Below are 18611 nucleotides of genomic sequence, written 5' to 3'. Positions count from 1 at the left end.
CTGCGTCCCTCGTCGGCGGTCAGGAGGTGGCTTTGAGCTCAGCGTGGACAGTGTGCGTTCGAGTGGAGAAAATAGTTGCGGCTATTTTCTTGGGACGAACAGGTATAATTGTGCAATGAAGTTGGGAAACCGCAAAAAACCAACTTCTCCCTGTTCGGTTACCGAGGTTTGGAACCACCAGCTTTTATAGAACTCGTCGCATGTGACGTATGCGGTAGCTGGGAATTCCAAAGCCTCGGCGGGTGGAGCCTCTGACTCGCGTCAGAGTAGAGAAGGCGGGGCGATGCACATCGAGAACGTAGGCCTCGATGACAGTAGAAACCATTGATTAAAATAAAATGACCAATGTGGTTATAAATTTTTTTCTTGCATAAAATTGACAACTTCGTCACCGCTTGACAGGCAAACGCCCCACTACCATAATGCGCCAAGCTCAAAATTTGTCCGACTCCACCCAAATAACAAGTACAAAAAGTTTCAACGGTGTGGTCATAAATAATAATTGTATATGTGGGCCCAAGGCCTATAAAATGAACTTAAAGAGCACCAAATTGATAGTCATTACAAAACATTCAGAAGACAACAATTGACTCTATATTGATAATATCCAGATAGAAAAGGGTAGAGAAATGCAAATATCTAAGAACATTGGTTAGTCAATGCTGAGAACAAACACAAGAGATTAAAATACTTATAGAAATAGCAAAGGCAAAACTTGTGACAAATCTATTGTGTAGTAAATACCTAAGAATCGTTCTAAGGATTAAGGTTGTTGTGCTGCTACGTTTTTACAACTTTGCTCTACAGATCTGAGGCCTGGACATTAAAGCAATTAGAGATTAAGAAATTGACAGATTTTGAGCGTTAGTGTTATCAAAGAATGCTACAAATATCATGGGAACTTAGCAGCCAGGGACAGAGATACTTGGAGGCAGATACTGGGTGTCCTGGGTGAGGCTAGGCTGTAGCGCCATAGCAGATAGGAGAGAGACAAGTTTAGCAATATTGAATTCCTTGATAGGTTTAATAAGAGGGAAGAAATTATAGACAATTTAAAGGCGGAAGCTTGAATATCTCGGTCACATAGTAAGAGGTCCTCGTTATAGTCTGCTGCATTGGATTATGGAGGATGAAATAAAAGGTACCTCCTGTAGGAAAAAGATGAACCTCCTGGTTATTAAATCTAAAGGAATGGTTTAGTCTGAGCTCTCACCAACGATTTAGAGCTGCGGCTCATTCGGGACATTACTTATGATTATAAACAAGTTAAAATATTAATGCTAAAAGTAAATGTTACCTAGGTTCAACAGATTCCTTTCTATCTTGTTTCAAAACCCTTGGAGTATCAATTGACCTGTTTAACAATCTTTTCCCAGTTTCCTTATTGATGGGTGTATTACAGAACATTGGTGCATCAATAAAAGTACTACAAAGTATTTGCCTGCTAAAAAAGACAATGTAATCAGTTCAGATTCTGAAAAAGAATCATTTAGAGGTACTAAGAAAAATAATGTAATTGGTTCTGATTCAGAAGAAGAAACATCTAAAATCTAGACAGACTGAGAAGACTAATGTAATAATTCCCGACTCTGAAGAAGAAATAGGGAGGTTGAGAAGAATAATGCAATCATTTCTGATTCCGAAGAGGATACATTTAGAGAAACAGATGAGAATATGCCTTACCTGGAATAGTTACCAAAAATCAAACAGCAATTATTTCTGACTCTGAAATAGATACTTGCGAAAAAGATTTATTAAACGCATCTAGATCTGCAGAAAACGGAACACCTAAGAACATTTTGGGCAAAAATTCAGCCAAAAATAACTTTACTTCTCCATATTTAGACGCAGATCATAACGAAGAAACTGTTAAAATGCCTACTTTGTTAGAAAGATTGTCCTTATCTCAAAAGATAAGCAGGAGTCCTGACAAAACTAGAATATCTCAAGATTTTAAGGACAGCTCTAAATAATTCTTCTTCCGAATCTGAACTGATTAGGTTATTTTTCTTAGTCCGTCTAAACATTTCTTCTACTGAATCAGAACTGATTAAACTATTTTTCTTAGTCCCTCTAAACTCTAAATGATTCTTCTTCGGAGTCTGAACTGATTCCATTCATTTTTGCAAGATAATTTTATAGCCTAGAAAATAATAATTATTTAGTTACTAATAAACAAATATATTGTAGGGGGTTTATGGAGCAGTTTATGGGGGAGTATGGTTTAAAATTTTTAAAATTTTCTATTTTTTTATTACTTTCAATGAAAGTACAAAACTTCAAGAATGCATATAGGAATAGGTAATATCGCTATCTTCAACTTGCTTTGCAGCAGCTTCGCGCCAGCTTGAGTGCAGTGAGAAACGTTCAACCGCTGTTCACCTTCTCTTTTTTAAATTACTTCACGATTCAAAGACACTAGGTCAAGCAATACAACACCTACAAGAATAATTATTGACAGCATAGAACTGTAAGGTGTCGACACCTTCATATACCTAGGCTCTCTGCTGACTAAAGATAACAATGTCAGTGAAGAAATTAAAAGGAGCATGGCGCTCGCCAATAAGTGTTACTATGGCTTAAGAGGACAGATGGCCACAAAACTACCTACAAAAATTAAATTGACTGTCTATAAAACACTAATAAGACCAGTGCTAACATATGGTTCAGAAACTTGGTCACTTACACAGAATGACCAAGAACTACTCAAACATTTTGAGAGAAAAAACCATGAAGAATATATGGAGGGATAAAGAACAAGGTTTGTGGCGCAGGCGTTACAAGTTTGAGTTGTACAGAAGTTTTGGAGAACCTGACGTAAAATTCATTAAGGTAGCACGCCTTATAGATGGATATGGCATGTAATCAGGTGAGAGGAAGATGCCATAGTCAGAAAAGTTTTTGACCGAATATGGCTGATAGGACAACAAGCAAAATGAAGACTGAAACTGAGGTACCAAGACAACTTGGAGAATGATTTAAAATATATTTTAATTATGAGCATGGAGAAGAGTTACCAGGGGCAGGGGTCAATGGAGGAATGTTCTGAAGAAGGCATTAGCTCATAAAGAGCTGAGATGCTACTGATGATGATGATGATTTAAAAACATATTCCAGTGTCCATCACTTTACGATTTAACAGACAAAAAAGAAATTGAAAATGAAGTTGTCATAAACATGATTTTCTCAAAACTGCTTTTTTTAAAAGCAGTGGACATTGTAACTCAAAACCTCCTTGACAGACTCAAAACCTCCTTGACACCTGAAATTTTGCATACATTTTCTTTAGACATTTTGTGAGATAACACTGTCGAGATATTTTTTATGCATTTAAAATAAAATTGTTATTTTGACTTCTCAATGACCAAAATCTCAAAACTCGTTAAAACTAAAAAACTCGACAGCATTTCCTCCAGAAACTCATAAGCTAATAAAATCTTTTTAAATCTTTTGTTTCACATGATCTAATGACGAAATCGGATATCCACAGCAAAATCCATTTTTTTAGGTGTCTGTAAAAATTTGCCACCCTTGGCTATTTTTCAATATTTTGCCTTGGAATTTTTTTGCTTGAAAAAACCGTACCATTACAATGTATTTACATTGTAAATCATGATTCTGGAGGGCTCCTCGTAACATTCAAGGTGTCTTGGATTGTTTATTTCTAGTGCATCTTTATTGTGATTGTAGTATAGATAGTATAGAGTTGTTTTTCTTTTTTATTACTATATTTTTCTGTTAATCTCCTAGCCTTGTATGTGATTGATAATATCATTCTGTGTAGAATTTGGTATACATACTTTCTTGTTCAGCGTAGGTACCGAATAAGTACAATTTACTATACCTTCATCTTCAGAAATAACACTCTTTCAAAAAGGTGTTTTTATGACATTTCTGGAAATCAGAAATAATGTCCTCTTCATTTCCCCTTAATGATAAATGTTGGTATACCATTGTCAGATATAAAATTATAATTAATTATTTATATGGGAAATAAGCCACAATTAAAATGAAAAAAATAATTTTATTAACGTTTCGACGCCCAAATCGGGTGCCGTTGTCAAAATACAAAATATTTCCCATATAAATAATTAATCATAAAAATGCCACAAGGAAATAGCTTCAGAACAACATAAAATTATAATTTTTACAATAAATATCTACAAATACCCACCACATGTAACACCTTTTTACAATAAATGTACTTACACAAAAACTGGCCATATTTATAAAAACCGTTGGCACTGGCGTATCTGTTATTTTTAAATTTATTTGGTTGACATTGGCAGCTGCAGCCTCAGACAGAATCATAGGACACAATATTTTATTCTCTATGTAATGGTTGATTTTTAAACCAGGAGGAGAAAACTAAGAAGACAGATTCACACCCAAGAAAGTCACTAGAAAAATTCCCAAATACATCTTTTTTTGTTGATCGTATCGGCTTTCGACAGTAATCCATAAATATTATATTAAGGCTGTATGACACTATGCATTTTCTTGTATAGTTTCTGATATCGTTTCTGATATGTCAAAAAAATGCATAGTGTCATACACAGATACAAGAAACGATATCAGAAACGATACAAGAATTTGTGTCAGACACAGATGCTTGTACAAGAACTGCGCCAATTTCTGCGCAAAGAGCAAAAACGTAAAACCTGCTGGTAAAACTGGTAAAACATCAATGCCATAATGGTGGCTGAAAATGGGATAATGGGATCATATGTCTTGATGAATTTATTTGTGTTTTTGTAGGTATTATTTATAAATCTTTAATTGATATGTACAGCTGGTTCCAAAAAAAACTGATACGACTCTTAAAGAGTATTTTGTAGAAAATTGAGCAGTGTATTTTGAAGGATAAATACTTATTATTTACATACTGTCACTGTCACTGCCAAATCTTAGAATTTGTCAGATAACTTATTCTGTTCAACCTCAAAAAATGGCTCCACATGCTGGCAAAGAAGTAAAATCAAGAATTGTAACGAAATTAGAAGATGGTTGGTCACTATCTGCCATAGCGAACATTTTAACGTAAGCAGAGCAACCGTTTTTAATATTAATAAAAGATGGAGAGAACAAGAAACTCTCGAAAGAAAGCAAGGTTTGGGAAGAGCTCTCTGAAGAAGACAATTTCATAGTTCCTTTAACGCAGATGGACCGAAGACTACAAGCTGTTATCACTGCTGATGGAGATATTACAAAATATTAATTTTATTTTTACATACCTAAATTTAGTATAGTTTTGGTCTTCCAGACCTTCGCTTTCTTTCGAGAGTTTCTTGTTCCCTCCATTTTTTATTAATAGAAAAACTGTGGTTCTGCTTATGTTAAAATGTTTTGCTGCCTCTGATAGTGCCCAGTTATCTTTTAATTTGGTTGCAATTCTTGCTTTAATATACATATTGTTGAGTTAAGTCGTTTGTTTTATTCCTTAGTAATAATAAAAATGATAACAACCCTATTTTATGTAAAAACTATCATTTATATACTCTTTATAAAATGCAGAAATTCAAAATAATATAAAAATTTAGACCTTAATCCACAGAGAACGGTAGTTCTCACCAGTGGCGCACAACACCCCTACAAGCGACACTATATATACACGAAATTTTCGATTTTCTAAACCTGACTGAATTGAAAATTGGGCCACATCCCATCTTAAAGAATAGGAAAAGACTCGTCCATCCATATGTCATATCTCCATTTTGGTCCAAGGGTGTGGATTTTACGGCCCTTCCCATTTAGAGTCTATTTTTCGTTCTCGTCCCCAAAACGTAAAAATTTCAAAAACTTAAGCCCGACCTTTGCGGCTTCTGATAGCACAGATCATTACCTTTCCAACGCATGTTTAATTTTGAAAATCGGTTATACCATTCAAAAGTTATCGAGCTCAGAAGTATGACTCAATTTTTATTTAAAAAAGGGAAAATGTTTGTGGATATGTATGTATGTATGTATGTATGTGTGTGGAAAAGTTACACCGATCTGAATTTTTTTTTCTGTGTTTCAAGAGGGTGTGAGGGCCGATTCAGAACCGGTCTAATTTTTGACTTCTGACTACCGGTAAGCCAGCTAGATACAAAATAGCATATTTTTTGGGCGTATATATCTAGGGTTCAAGGAGAGACAGGAAAACCGCAAATACACCAAATTAATAGGGATGAGTTAAGATTTCAAACGGTGCTTAAGCGATCAACCTGAGACATACACACTGCTCACCATAGCCGAAAAACTGAAAAATTAAACGTTGAAAATTTTGGTTTTTCGACAATTACTCAAAATTTCAACCTACGAATTGGGCCAATAACTGAGCGTTTGTAGGAGGACTCAGGACGCGTCTAACGGTGTATATCTCATATCTGGGAAAATTCGAATTTTTTAGTTATAGGCTTCATAAGTATAATCAAATCTATTTCTTATGGGAAAAACCGTTTTTCAAGCTCAATAATTCCTGTAATACGTTCAGTTATCATACTTGATCTTGGATGCATCAGATACTACTTGTCAATACGTTTTAAACTCATATTTAGTGATCAACATCAGTTCAGCCGTTCAGAAGTTATAGAGCTCCAAAAGTATAATTAGTCCAGGAACTGAAACTTTTCACTTCGCAATTTTTACAGAATGGATCGATTTGCTTGAAAATTTGAGAATAAGTAGTGGAGAGTCTAAGGATCAAAATCTGTATGATTCCGAAAGACGCTTTTACCATGGGGTGGTTGCCACCCCGTCTAGAGGGTGGAAATTTTTTATTATATTTTGACCGCAATTGTTGGTAAAAACATTAATTGTAAGCAAAAAATGTTTTATATTTTTTTGATAAAATTAATAGTTTTCGATTTATTGGTTATCGAAATTTAGTTTATATCGAAAAAATAAATGTTATTAATCAATCATGGTTTATGTACTTGTAGTGGTTACGATGCTAGTTTGATTGGGCAATCCGAGTTCATTTGCCGGCCATAATTACATAATTATTAGGATGGCTGGGATATGAACTCGGATTGTCTTATCACTGGTGTCGTAAGTTCTAGATCATTTGGGAGAGATTGCGACCAAGGTTCTCGTTCTCAAAACTACCAAAAATTTCAAAAATATTAGTTCGACCTTTGCGGCTTCTGCTAGTACTGATCATTACCTTTCCAACGCACATCTAATTTTGAAAATTACCAGAGAACGACAGTTCTCGCCAGTGGCGCACAACCCCCTACATGCGACACTATCCACAGAGAACGGCAGTTCTCACCAGTGGCGCACAACACCCCTACAAGCGACACTATATATACTATATAGACTGAATTGAAAATTGGGCCACATCCCATCTTAAAGAATAGGAAAAGACTCGTCCATCCATATGTCATATCTCCATTTTGGTCCAAGGGTGTGGATTTTACGGCCCTTCCCATTTAGAGTCTGTTTTTCGTTCTCGTCCCCAAAACTCCCAAAAATTTCAAAAACTTAAGCCCGACCTTTGCGGCTTCTGATAGCACAGATCATTACCTTTCCAACGCATGTTTAATTTTGAAAATCGGTTATACCATTCAAAAGTTATCGAGCTCAGAAGTATGACTCAATTTTTATTTAAAAAAGGGAAAATGTTTGTGGATATGTATGTATGTATGTATGTACAAGAATAAAAAACCGCTAAACGCCGTAAAAATGAGTGGCGCATAAAATATTCCAGCTACAAAAGATCTGATATGAATATTACGTGGCGCGAAAATGGATTTTCATTTGATGCAAAACAAAATTCTAGTTTTATTTTAAAAGATTTTTCCATAATATTTGCTAAATTTGAAGTAAACGCGCCACAAAAGAGTAACTTTGATACAGTTTGAATTATGAAACTCTTTTGTGGCGCGTTTACTTCAAATTTAGCAAATATTATGGAAAAATCTTTTAAAATAAAACTAGAATTTTGTTTTGCATCAAATGAAAATCCATTTTCGCGCCACGTAATATTCATATCAGATCTTTTGTAGCTGGAATATTTTATGCGCCACTCATTTTTACGGCGTTTAGCGGTTTTTTATTCTTGTATCAGGAGTTTTTCAAAGTTATTTATAAATTAAATGTATGAAGTTGAATGCAATGTTCCTCTATTACACGTCAAGCTTTATAAATGGTCACCTTTGTTGCATTATCTCCCAAATGATCTAGTGTCCATCGAATGTACACTAGATTTTTTTTATTCGAAATAGATTGAAAAAAAAAATTGAGATGGCCGGTAAATGAAGTCGGATTGCCCGTTGCCAGATCAAATTTAGCGTCGTAACCACTACAACTACATAAACTATTTCGGGAATAATCGTTAATTGGATTATACTTTTGTAGCTTAAAAACTTCTAAACGGCTTAACCGATTTTGATCAGTAAACATAAATTTGAAACGTATTGACCAGTAGTATCTGATGGATATAAGGTCATGTATGAAAATTGAAGCTATTACAGGAATTATTGAGCTTGAGAAACCGTTTTTCCCACAGGAAATAGATTTTATCATACTTATGAAGCCTATAACCTAAAAAATTCAAATTTTCCGGGATATGGGGTATACACCGTTAAATTCGTCTGGAGTACTTCTATAAACGCTAAGTTATTGGCGCAATTTGTAGGTTGAAATGTTGAGTAATTGTCGAAAAACCAAAATTTTCAAAGTTTAGTTTTTCAGTTTTTCGGCTATACTGAGCCGTGTGTATGTCTGATTCTGACGGCTTAGACACCATTTGAAAGCTTAAGTCAACACTATTAATTTGATGTATTTGCGGTTCTCCTGGCTCTTCTTTATCCGAATATATATACCCCCAAAACATATGCCGTTTTGTACCTACCAAGTCCTATAGCTGGCTAATGGGTGGTCAAAAGTCACAAACTACACCGGTTCTAAATCGGCCCTGACCCCCTCTTCAAACACAGAGGAAAAATATCAAATCGGTTTAACTTTCAAACACACATACATACAAAATGTTTGTGGATATATTATATCCACAAACATTTTCCCTTTTTTAAATAAAAATTAAGTCACATTTCTAAGCTCTATAACTTTTGAATGGTGTAACCGATTTTCAAAATTAGACATGCGTTGGAAAGGTAATGATCAGTACTGTTAGAAGCCGCAAAGGTCGGACTTAAATTTTTGAAGTTTTTGGGAGTTTTGGGGGCCAGAACGAAAAACAGACCTAAATAGGAAGGGCCGTAAAATCGACACCCTTGGACCAAAATGGATGGTTGACATATGAATGGGTGAGTCTTTTTCTGAACTTGAAGATGGGAGTTGGCACAATTTTCAATTCAGTCAGATTTAGAAAATTGAAAATTTCGTGTATATAATAGTGTCGCGTGTAGGGGGGTGTATTTCTGCGCCACTGGCGAGAACTGCCGTTCTCTGGTAATTTTTTCGATATAAAACTAATAGCTTCGATAACCAATAAATCGAAAACTATTAATTTTATCAAAAAAATGTATAATGAATATTTTTTGCTTATAATTAATATTTTTACCAGCATTTGCGGTCAAAATATAATAAAAAATTTCCACCCTCGAGATGAGGTGGCAACCACCCCATGGTAAAAGCGTCTTTCGGCATCATATAGATTTTGATCCTTGGACTATCCACTACTTATTGTCAAATTTTCAAGCAAATCTATCCATTCTGTAAAAATTGCGAAGTGAAAAATTTCAGTTCCTGGACTAATTATACATTTGGAGCTCTATAACTTCTGAACGGTTTACCTGATGTTGATTACTAAACATGAATTTGAAACGTATTGACAAGTAGTATCTGACCAGCATCCAAGATCTAGTATGATAACTGAACGTATTACAGGAATTATTGAGCTTGAAAAACCGTTTTTCCCATAAGAAATAGATTTGATTATACTTATGAAGCCTATAACTTAAAAATTCGAATTTTCCCAGATATAAGGTATACACCGTTAGACGCGTCCCGAGTCCTTCTACAAACGCTCAGTTATTGACGCAATTCGTAGGTTGAAATTTTGAGTAATTGTCGAAAAACCAAAATTTTCAAAGTTTAATTTTTCAGTTTTTTGGAAATGGCGAGCAGTGTGTATGTCTCAGCTTGATCGCTTAGGCGCCACTTGAAAGCTTAACTCAACCCTATTGATTTGGTGTATTTGCGGTTTTCCTGTCTTTCCTTGAACCCAAGATATATACGCCCAAAAAATATGCTATTTTGTATCTACCTAGTCCTCTAGCTGGCTTACGGGTAGTCAGAAGTCAAAAATTAGACCGGTTCTGAATCGGACCTCACACCTTCTTGAAACACATAAAAAAAAATTCAGATCGGTGTAACTTTTCCACACACATACATACATACATACATACATACATACATACATACATACATACATACATATCCACAAACATTTTCCATTTTTTAAATAAAAATTGAGTCATATTTCTGAGCTCGATAACTTTTGAATGGTATAACCGATTTTCAAAATTAAACATGCGTTGGAAAGGTAATGATCTATGCTATCAGAAGCCGCAAAGGTCCGGCTTAAATTTTTGAAATTTTTGGGAGTTTTGGGGACGAGAACGAAAAACAGGCTTTAAATGGGAAGGGCCGTAAAATCCACACCCTTGGACCAAAATGGAGAGGTAACATATGGATGGACGAGTCTTTTCCTAAACTTTAAGATGGGATTTGGCCCAATTTTCAATTCAGTCAGGTTTAGAAAATCGAAAATTTCGTGTATATATAGTGTCGCTTGTAGGGGTGTTGTGCGCCACTGGTGAGAACTGTCGTTCTCTGTGGATGTATGTATGTGTGTGGAAAAGTTACACCGATCTGAATTTTTTTTTCTGTGTTTCAAGAGGGTGTGAGGGCCGATTCAGAACCGGTCTAATTTTTGACTTCTGACTACCGGTAAGCTAGCTAGAGGACTAGATAGATACAAAATAGCATATTTTTTGGGCGTATATATCTAGGGTTCAAGGAGAGACAGGAAAACCGCTAATACACCAAATTAATAGGGATGAGTTAAGATTTCAAACGGTGCTTAAGCGATCAACCTGAGACATACATACTGCTCACCATAGCCGAAAAACTGAAAAATTAAACGTTGAAAATTTTGGTTTTTCGACAATTACTCAAAATTTCAACCTACGAATTGCGCCAATAACTGAGCGTTTGTAGGAGGACTCAGGACGCGTCTAACGGTGTATATCTCATATCTGGGAAAATTCGATTTTTTTAGTTATAGGCTTCATAAGTATAATCAAATCTATTTCTTATGGGAAAAACCGTTTTTCAAGCTCAATAATTCCTGTAATACGTTCAGTTATCATAATTGATCTTGGATGCATCAGATACTACTTGTCAATACGTTTTAAACTCATATTTAGTGATCAACATCAGTTCAGCCGTTCAGAAGTTATAGAGCTCCAAAAGTATAATTAGTCCAGGAACTGAAACTTTTCACTTCGCAATTTTTACAGAATGGATCGATTTGCTTGAAAATTTGAGAATAAGTAGTGGAGAGTCTAAGGATCAAAATCTGTATGATTCCGAAAGACGCTTTTACCATGGGGTGGTTGCCACCCCGTCTAGAGGGTGGAAATTTTTTATTATATTTTGACCGCAAATGTTGGTAAAAACATTAATTGTAAGCAAAAAATGTTTTATATTTTTTTGATAAAATTGATAGTTTTCGATTTATTGGTTATCGAAATTTAGTTTATATCGAAAAAATAAATGTTATTAATCAATCATGGTTTATGTACTTGTAGTGGTTACGATGCTAGTTTGATTGGGCAATCCGAGTTCATTTGCCGGCCATAATTACATAATTATTAGGATGGCTGGGATATGAACTCGGATTGTCTTATCACTGGTGTCGTAAGTTCTAGATCATTTGGGAGAGATTGCGACCAAGGTTCTCGTTCTCAAAACTACCAAAAATTTCAAAAATATTAGTTCGACCTTTGCGGCTTCTGCTAGTACTGATCATTACCTTTCCAACGCACATCTAATTTTGAAAATTAACAGATAACGACAGTTCTCGCCAGTGGCGCACAACCCCTACATGCGACACTATATATTATATACACGAAATTTTCGATTTTCTAAACCTGACTGAATTGAAAATTGAGCCAAATCCCATCTTAAAGTTTAGGAAAAGACTCCTAGATCCATATATTACTTCTTCATTTTGGTCCAAGGCTGTGGATTTTACGGCTTTTCCTATTTAGGGTCTGTTTTTCGTTCTCGTCCCCAAAACTCCCAAAAATTTCAAAAACTTAAGTTCGGCCTTTGCGGCTTCTGATAGCATAGATCATGACCTTTCCAACGCATGTTTAATTTTGAAAATCGGTTATACCGTTTAAAAGTTAGCGAGCTCAGAATTAGAACTCAATTTTTATTTAAAAAGGGGAAAATGTTTGTGGATATGTACATATGTATGTATGTATGTATGTATGTATGTATGTATGTATGTATGTATGTATGTATGTATGTATGTATGTATGTATGTATGTATGTGGAAAAGTTACACCGATCTGAATTTTTTTCTGTGTTTCAAGAGGGTGTGAGGGCCGATTCAGAACCGGTCTAATTTTTGACTTCTGACTACCCGTAAGCCAGCTATAGGGCTAGGTAGATACAAAATGGCAAATTTTTTGGGCGTATATATCTTAGGTTCAAGGAGAGACAGGAAAATCGCAAATAAACCACATCAATAGGGTTGAGTTAGGTTTTCAAACGTTGCCTAAGCGATCAAGCTCAGACGTACACACGGCTCAGTATAGCCAAAAAATTGAAAAACTAAACTTTGAAAATTTTGGTTTTTCGACAATTACTCAAAATTTCAACCTACGAATTGCGCCAATAACTGAGCGTTTGTAGAAGGACTCTAGGCTAATCTAACGTTGTTACCTCATATCCGGGAAAATTAGAAATTTTAAGTTATACGCTTCATAAGTATGATCAAATCTATTTCCTATGGGGAAAAACAGTTCAAGCTCAATAATTTCTGTAACAACTTTAGTTTTCATACTTGAACTCAGATGCATCAGATACTACTTGTCAATACGTTTCAAACTCATGTTTAGTGATCAAAATCGGTTAAGCCGTTTAGAAGTCTTAAGTTAGAAATGTATAATCCAATTAACTATTATTCCCGAAATGGTTTATGTAGTTGTAGTGGTTACGATGCTAAATTTGATCTGTAACGGATAATCTGAGTTCATTTACCGGCCATCCCGATATTTTTAGTTATTCTATTTCGACTAGAAAAAAAATTAGTATACATTCAATGGTCACTAGATCATTTGGGAGATAATGCGACAAAGGTGACCATTTATAAAGCTTGACGTGTAATCGAGAAAAATTGCATTCAACTTCATACATTTAATTTGTATATAACTTGAAAAACTCCTGATACAAGAATAAAAAACCGCTAAACGCCGTAAAAATGAGTGGCGCATACAATATTCCAGCTACAAAAGATCTGATATGAAAATTACGTGGCGCGAAAATGTATTTTTATTTTGATGCAAAACAAAATTCTAGTTTTATTTTAAAAGATTTTTCCATAATATTTGCTAAATTTGAAGTAAACGCGCCACAAAAGAGTAAATTTGATACAGTTTGAATTTTGAAACTCTTTTGTGGCGCGTTTACTTCAAATTTAGCAAATATTATGGAAAAATCTTTTAAAATAAAACTAGAATTTTGTTTTGCATCAAAATGAAAATACATTTTCGCGCCACGTAATTTTCATATCAGATCTTTTGTAGCTGGAATATTGTATGCGCCACTCATTTTTACGGCGTTTAGCGGTTTTTTATTCTTGTTTTGAACTATACGCAGCATACAACGAACCCGACGTCATAACATCCATAAAGATCGGACGTCTGCGCTGGATGGGCCATGTTGAACGGATGTTGGAGACCGAAAAACCAAAACAAATAATGAGGCAAACACCAGTAGGGAGAACGTGAAAGGGAAGACCCAAACTTAGATACATGGAACAAGTGAAACAAGATCTGAAAACAGTTGAGATTACCCACTGGAAGAACAAAGCAAGGAACAGAACAGAATGGCTGAAAATCCTAGAACAAGCCAGGACCCAAAAAGGGTTGTCGAGCTACTGATGATGGTGATTTTATTTTTCTCTCTTTAATATTATGTTTAGTAATTCTTTTTGTATACTAAACCGCCGAAGTACCTAATCGTTGGTAATTTTTGTATGATAACGTGATTATGTGATGCTAATCCATAGAATTCTTAACATGCGTCTGCATATAAGTACATCTTAAAGATATTTATTTATTTTCTGTTTTAGAGTCCATTGTCCAAATTTCACAGCCATAGAGCAGGCCAGAGCCATACCTTACATCTGATTGATGATTGAGGCTCTGAGGTACAGATTAAGGTTTTATCTTCGCTTGTTCGATTCTTGATATGATTTCTTTTTTTGGGTTGGTCTAGCTTTTTACTTTCGTTATACGGAATTAGTTTAAGTACTTCGACATCCTACAAGAATTAGAGTGGTTTAGTCGTTTAGTGGTTTGTACCTATTTCCCATACGCCTATGCAGTGTGGATCGTTGGACACTAAATAAGAAACTACTTAAAAAAATAGACCTTATAAAATATTGATCTACAGACGCGTTTTCAGAGTCTCCTAAGTAGATGAGTTATCAAATCAGGCAATGTTGCAATGCTTAGTCCCCCAGTAGTATAATAATGGGATTTATTTATCGGATACGATGTTTTAAAGTGTCATATAAATGCCTGATCGGATATAAGTCCAATGTAGACTATATGGTGGCCAGTATAATTTTTAAATTGAATCTTATCAAGGTAAGTATTCGCTATTCTAATAGTGCGTTGTCATTCATTAGCTCGGATCTATCATATCCAATATAAGAATTACCATTCCATAGCACTATGCCGCCACCACCAAATTTAAGGTCCTGTATGAGGTTACAACTGGATATACCGTTCACCACATGGAAGCATGATTGACAAAACTTCGCTTATAGTACGTTCTTTAACGGTAACATATTGCAAAACCTCTAAATTTAAAAAAACCGCTTGGATTGACATGAAATTTGGCATACACATAGCTAATAAGTCAAAGAAAAAAAGTGATATTGTGCCGATGTGTGCTTTTGCCCTGGGGGTGAGTCTCACCCCTTATCTGGGGTGAAAAAATATATGTCAAAAATAAGTTCGGAATTCGATAAACTGACTTATTCTAAGAAACTTTTGTTTTATAGACCAAGTAAATACTTTTCGAGTTATTTGCGAGTGAATTTGTTCATTTTTAAACAAAATATTCACGTTTTTAGAAGGTTTTTCGCAAATAACTCAAAAAGTAAGTATTTTGTCGAAAAAAATATTCTTAATAAAAATATAGTTTATAAAAAAATTAAAAAAAAAAGAATGTGTGTGTGTACTTTGTACGCACGTAGAAGTTATACTTCTATTATATGATTTCTTAAAAATAAATATACTTTAAACAATTTGTTTTAATTTTTTTAAACACCAAACTAATTTTGTGCTTACCGCTTTCAAAAAAATAAAAAAAAGTATAGGATTGCTCCGGATTCGAACTCAAGACCTCTCGATCTCTGGCCGAATGCTATACCAAATATGCTACGAGGACTGTGTCTGTATCGGTTCGGACGTACCTAATGACAATTCACGGTAACAAATAATCAAGGTGAATTATAATAAATATACAATAAAATGTTTTAATAATACTCATTTTACTCCTGAGGAAGACAAATACAAAGACACAAAAATTATAATAAATATATTTACTAAAAACACTAATATATTCTTTTCATAACTTTTCTTGCAATGATATAATATTTATACATAACTTGAAAGATTTAGCAACTAAACGCCATACTGTCTGTGTGCGCATGCGCGCAGAATTAGGAAATTTTACTCTCAATCGCGCCTAAAGAAGTATAACTTCAAAAATTTTGCATATTTATTAAGTCTGTAAACCCAGTACAAGCAAAGTGGGAGCTAATGAAATGTAGGTTCTTATTCGTCAAATTCCAAATCGAATATTTCATTGAGAAATAACCAAAAAACGGAACACTTTTCGGGGAACACTCATTTCAATGTTTATAAAGTGTGTTTATAAAAGGTTTATTTTTGTTTTTTAAAAAAACTTCTAACGTTAAAAGTAAGTCAGTTATGCTCAAAATATTGTTAGTACCTTTTAGTTTTTGGTAAAAAGAATCGCGAAAAGCACCCCCTAATTAGCATATTAAATACAATTAATCGTTTACCGCTTCACAAGTTACCTTGATTATTTAATCTTTATACGATCTGTAAGTCTCATCGGTTCAAAGTGCTTATTTTTGAAAAGGCTGTAGTTAAAATGGCTTGAACGAGTCACTAATCCAGAGTGTATGCAAACTTTGAACAGCCATAGCATAACCGATTTTTGTATAACAGGTAAACAAAAAGTCCAAAATATTCAGAAAAGCAAAACGTACATTTTATTACTTCTTGAGATTTTTGGTATTACTAATAATTTTTAAGTTATTTTGAAAAAGAACATTTTTTCAAAATTAAAAATTTTAAAATTTTTATTTTAAAACCAATTTTTTCCAAAAATAAGTACGTTGAATCGATGAAACTTACAGATCATAATAAAGACACAACATAAATAAAGGAACATGTGAAGCGGTAACGATTAATTCTATTTAAGTTGTTAATTAGGGGGCGATTTTCCCGATTTTTTTGTGCCAAATTAAAACGAACAAACTGTATTTTGAGCTCACATTTGATGCTAGAATATTTTTTTATAAAAATAGACATAAAGCTTTTTTAAACTATTTAAAAAAGTTGTAATGAGTTTTTTCCAAAAAGTGCTTCATTTGTTGGTCATTTTAGTTGAAATATATTTATTTGAAGTTTGGCGAATATAAACCTATTTTTCTTTAGCTATAACTCTGCTTCTACTATACTACTTTTTTTACAAGCTATACTTTTACTAACAATGGTTTTTTCGATAAAATACTTACTTTTTGAATTATTTGCGAAAAATTGTCTAAAAACGTGTTTGTTTTTTTTTGAAAAATGAGCATATTCACTCGCAAATAACTCGAAAAATATTGACTTAGTGAAAAAAATTGTATAGAATAAAAGTTGCTTAGAATTAGGCATTTTATCGAATTTCGGACTTATTTTGAACGTATGTTTTTCACTCCCGAGAAGGGGCGAAACTCACCCCCAGGGCAAAAGCACACATCGGCACAATATCAGGTACCTTAAGCTAGCATGGCCACATGAGCAAAACCCAATTTAACCTATGCCATAATTTTTCACCAATTTTTCACTAATTTATTACCACCCTAATAATTTTTCACCCCTTAATCCCACTTCAGGAGAGATGTCACGCTAGCTTAATATTCAAGCTAGCAAAATTCTCGATAAAACGGCATTGCATGAGCGGAATCCAATGTAACTTATGCAATAATTTTTCACCCATATTAAACTAATTTATTACCACCCTAATAATTTTTCACCCCTTAACCTCGCATCAGGAGAGATGTCACGCTAGCTTAACATTCAAGCTAGCAAAATTCTCGATAAAACGCCATTGCATGCGCGGAACCAAATTTAACCTATGCAATAATTTTTCACCCATATTAAACTAATTTATTACCATCCTAATAATTTTTCACCCCTTAACCCCGCTTCAGGAGATATGTCACGCTAGCTTAATATTCAAGCTAGCAAAATTCTCGATAAAACGGCATTGCATGAGCGGAATCCAATTTAACCTATGCAATAATTTTTCACCCGTATTAAGCTAATTTATTACCACCCTAATAATTTTTCACCCCTAACCCCGGTTCAGGAGAGATGTCACGCTAGCTTAATATTCAAGCTAGCAAAATTCTCGATAAAACGACATTGCATGAGCGGAATCCAATTTAACCTATGCAATAATTTTTCACCCATGTTAAACTAATTTATTACCACCATAATTATTTTTCACCCCCTAACCTAACTTCAGGAGAGATGTCACGCTAGCTTAATATTCAAGCTAGCAAAATTCTCGATAAAACGGCATTGCATGAGCGGAATCCAATTTAACCTATGCAATAATTTTTCAACCATGTCAAACTAATTTATTATCACCCTAATAATTTTTCACCCCTTAACCCCGCTTCAGGAGAGATGTCACGCTAGCTTAATATTCAAGCTAGCAAAATTCTCGATAAAACGGCATTGCATGAGCGTAATCAAAATTAACCTATGCAATAATTTTTCACCCATGTTAAGCTAATTTATTACCACCCTAATAATTTTTCACCCCTTAACCCCGCTTCGGGAGAGATATCACGCTAGCTTAATATTCAAGCTAGCAAAATTCTCGATAAAACGGCATTGCATGAGCGGAATCAAATTTAACCTATGCAATAATTTTTCACCCATGTTAAACTAATTTATTACCACCCTAATAATTTTTCACCTCTTAACCCCGCTTCAGGAGAGATGTCAAACTAGCTTAACATTCAAGCTAGCAAAATTCTCGATAAAACGGCATTGCATGACCGGAATCAAATTTAACCTATGCAATCATTTTTCACCCGTGTTAAG

Source organism: Diabrotica virgifera, chromosome 8 (genome assembly GCF_917563875.1).
Source record: "Diabrotica virgifera virgifera chromosome 8, PGI_DIABVI_V3a".
Lineage (NCBI taxonomy): Eukaryota > Metazoa > Arthropoda > Insecta > Coleoptera > Chrysomelidae > Diabrotica > Diabrotica virgifera.
This window is presented reverse-complemented; position numbering follows the sequence as displayed.